Source organism: Lutjanus erythropterus, chromosome 8 (assembly GCF_056507025.1).
Source record: "Lutjanus erythropterus isolate fLutEry1 chromosome 8, fLutEry1.hap2, whole genome shotgun sequence".
NCBI lineage: Eukaryota > Metazoa > Chordata > Actinopteri > Lutjaniformes > Lutjanidae > Lutjanus > Lutjanus erythropterus.
In genome coordinates, this window is record NC_139324.1 from 72,406 (window position 1) to 76,515 (window position 4,110).

The 4,110-nt window shown below is 40.0% G+C and overlaps 1 long non-coding RNA gene across 1 annotated transcript; it reads right to left on the bottom strand.

Moving 5' to 3' along the window:
* Nucleotides 1-769: 769 nt before the first annotated feature.
* On the bottom strand, nucleotides 770-3,678 carry LOC146322266 (uncharacterized). Its single transcript, XR_014771256.1, has 7 exons — nucleotides 3,565-3,678; nucleotides 2,163-2,328; nucleotides 1,826-1,909; nucleotides 1,595-1,679; nucleotides 1,365-1,466; nucleotides 1,036-1,206; nucleotides 770-884 (listed from the first exon to the last, which is right to left on the bottom strand). It is a non-coding gene; the product is annotated as an uncharacterized LOC146322266 (long non-coding RNA).
* Between the last annotated feature and the right edge of the window lie 432 nt (nucleotides 3,679-4,110).

The following is a 4,110-nucleotide window of genomic DNA, read 5'->3' on the forward strand; positions in this document are numbered from 1 at the left end:
CCGCCACATTAAAAACATCAACACCACGAAATGATTTTCTATTTTTGGAGCTGCGCACCTTTTTCGGTCGTGTCTAGAAGCTCTTTATTTGCACAATTCTCGCAAGATTTGTGTTCGTTATTTCTACTAAAATAATCAAACTTGCACGATCTTTCGCAGGTCTAGGGTTCCCTTCTAGACACGACCCTCTCTGTCTCTCTGTCAAACTAATGACAGCAGACTGTCTGTAAACAGCATAATGTTACACTCTGCAGTGTTTCACACAAAGACTTTATTTGTGTGGACACCCAGGTTTGGTTTGTCACCAATTTTGTCATTTTTATTTTTGAATCAGTCCAAGATGACGACGGTATCAGTGATTGATTAGTGATCAATGTGCCCTCCTCCCTCCCTCACCTGTTCACTCTGCTGTGAGAAGATCTCAAAGTTTCTCACAGAGAAACACAGACTCTCCCGTTTTATGTATAGGCCTCCTTATACGGTTGTTTAATATTATAAGTGCATCTGGTTGGTGTCGATGTCATTAACCATCACGTTAGTTTTGACTGTTGTAATAAACTTTGTCATTAACAACAGTCTCCTCCACACGCGGCTTCTCTGCAATTGGTCTGTGCGTTTCCTGATCAGCTAAACCAGCGCCGGAAAGACTAGAATAGTTGCGCCAGTTAAAACAGAAGCGTCCCGTCAAAATTTAAAATCTATTAAGAATTTATTGGTTATAGGTCCATGTCCATATAGGACGGCGTGTGGGTCAGGACTCGGACCTCGGTCCGCCTGTTAGGGACCCCTGCTATATAGGATACTTACAGATGGTCTGGGTCCATCTGAAGATTAGCAATGAATGTTGAGTAAAAAGCACATAGCTGCACTGCCTTTTCCTGTCCCTGAGAGGAGAGGAGAGGAGAGGAGAGGAGAGGAGAGGAGAGGAGAGGAGAGGAGAGGAGACTTTAGCGCCATGTCTGGAAATCAGCAGTTTTCAGAGTCATGGTGTAACACTATAGTGTTCATGACTGACAGAAAAACACAGTCACATACCAGGTACAGGTCAGGTATATTTGTCGTAGCCTCTCAGTGTGGCTTAGCTGTGCAAAGCACACTCAAGTGTTGCTGTCAGTACCGCACTGCTTCGTTGACATGTGTCCTACTTCACATTTGGTCAAGACATATAGCTGCACTACCTGTTCCTGTCCCTCGGTCCATGTGGCTCTGGTTATGTGACGAGAGGAGAGGACACTATAAGACTGATGATGTAGACGGCCAACACAAACAACCCACAGTTATTTGTTGTCTGGAAATCAACAGTTTGCAGAGTCATGCTGTAACACTACAGTGTTTATGACTGACAGAAAAACACAGTCGCATACGAGGTACAGGTCAGGCAGTTGTCAGGTGTATTCGTCGTAGCCTCTCAGTGTGGCTTAGCTGTGCAAAGCACGGTCAAATGTTGCTGGAGCCCTCCTTGATTTCTGTTTGTTGTTCATGAGTGTCAGAGCAAAACAGAAGGAGCAGTGACTGAACCTTTAAATGTTTTCACATTATAACTATTGCTCATACTAATGGTATGCACAATCTATGAACTGTAAAGTTGACTTACAGCATGTTTGACTCCAGCTCAAGATGACTGCTGATGTTGCTTGTTGCTTCATTGACATGTGTCCAACTTCACATCTTGTCAGAGCCTTGTGAGAGGAAGAGAAAAATGTTACACCATTGATGCATATAAAAAATCACAATACAGACAGTGTACATTACATGCTTATATACCACTAATACACAATAAAAAAGAGACACATATCATGCATGGGAGGAGGCTGTTCTTATTTACCTGGCACAGGTCGATTTATAGAGCAGATAGTAGTGGTGTGTTCCTGTGAGTTTTGTCTCTCCATCTCTGGAACATGTTTGTTTCCTGTTAAGAACAAGTGCACAAACACAGATCAACACTCATTTACATGTTTACCTCTGCAAATGAAAATAATAAAAAAAAAAATTCAAGATGTTGTAAGTTATGTATGTTAATTATTTCATGTTTATAGATCAGTGGAAGAGAGAGATGACATTAACCAATTATGTACGTGGTCAGAATTTACTGTGTCCATAAGTATTACTATAAGTTATTGGCAGCATTCAAAGAATCAAAGAAAACAAACATAGTTACCCACCAGGTCCAGGTCATGCTCCAGGTCAAATAATGGTGAAGCAGTGGCCTCTTGGTGTGCCGACTCCCACTCCCAGGTACATGGATGCTTTAGGTTAGCGGTGAGGACAGCAGTGGCGGGTTGCTGGATTCCATCTCCTCATGCACTGTGCTAAGACCAGGGGTGTATTCTAGGTTTAGTGAAAAATCTCAGTTAGTTAATCTTGACATAAGTAAAACTCTGGATTACGAGTGGGTCATTTACAATGGAAACTATTTATTTTCTAGGTGGACCTTGTTCAGGTGGCTAAAATATGTTTTGTTACTGACCTTGTCCACAGTAGTACACTGCTATCTTCCCTAATGGTGCTCCTCTCTGCTTGTCCCAATTGGGGGTGTGCTGTCTCAAATTCACTGTACTTAATACACTGACTATAGATAAGGTCCTCACATAACCCCACTTCAAATAAACTGAATGATCCCTTTAAAAGCTATTAAAATTGTTTTAAAGGCACTTGGCTTTTTTGTTTACCAACAAATAGTATATCAACATGTTTTGTGAGAAAATGCAGTTTAAGCCTCCCGACCTAAACAGTGGGCCCTGAGAACCAGGGTTGGGGAACACTGGCATACACCACATTTGTGACCTGCGGTGAGATTAAATCTCTAATTGGATGGCCCTTTCCTGAGGCTCCGTTAAAAATAAAAAGTAAATGGTTGAGCAGCCATGGATCGTCACCTGACCTCTTCTTATCCAGTGCTGTATGCACCAATAATTATTCAGCACACCTATATCTCAGGTGAGGTGATAATATCTAGAAGATATCAAATTGAGAAGAGGTCAGGATAACGATCCAAAATCACACACACAATAAAACCTTTATGGGGGGTTATGGAAGAAAAAAACTGTATCCTCTTAAAAAAACAAATAAATCCCTAAAATATAAATGCAAAGAAAAGAAATTATTATTAAAAAAAAAATAGAATAAATGTAAAATAAATAAATAAATAAATAATGGAGACTAAGTCCTAATTGAAAAAAACCTTCAGTATTAAATAAAATGTATAAAAGAAGGGAAAAAAAAAAAAAAAAAAAAAGCACGTCCTACTGTGTCAGGGTAGCTGTTTGATGAGAAAGAGCAAAAGTCAAACAACTGGTTACTGATAGCTTGGCTCCATCTGCTGGACAAAAAGAGTCTCTGCACGGCCTATCAAGTGAACGGTCAAACAATTCAGCAGCACATGGAGAGTCAGTTTACAGCCTCTGCAAAGCCTCTAAAGCTATAGTAAAATAAAATATCATAATTATTTTCTAAAAGAGAGTCACAAAAGATGAAAATAGTCCAGAGAAGTTGAATTTTGGAGCCATATGGCTCACAGAATAAAGAAAAAATGTCTTTATAACTTCGGCTATTGTGCTGTTTCACCTCCTTTGTGGCAGTCCTTTCACCTTGCTGGGGGACGCAGCTTGCACCGGCTCAGGTCTTCACTTACACCAGACCATTCTGAAATACAGAGAAAAGGCCTGGTGTCAATGTAATAAACCCAAATAATATCAAAAGGAAGGCATTCACAACCAAAAATTAGAGCAAAACTGTCTTCAAAATCACTATTAACAATAATAAAAATAATAACAATATTGACGGTGAAATACACCTCAAGTAATGAAACAAACCTTAACTACCAACTCTCAGGAAAGGTCAGAAGGTCACATTGCTTCAAAAACTGCTCATTCTTACAAAAGAGGATGGACCCCTGAAGGAATTTAGGGTCGAGTTAAATAGGATACTAGAGATACTAGAAAAGCAATTTCTAAAGAAATTACCGCTGTGAATGCAACAAGCTGAAGCCAAGCTGCAATGCTGCATTGGCTTGCTGCAACAATATGCCTGACGCCACACTGAACAGCTGCGTGAATGATATAAGAAGGTTTGAATTATGTATAATATTTGAATATTAGTTAGAAAGGCTGA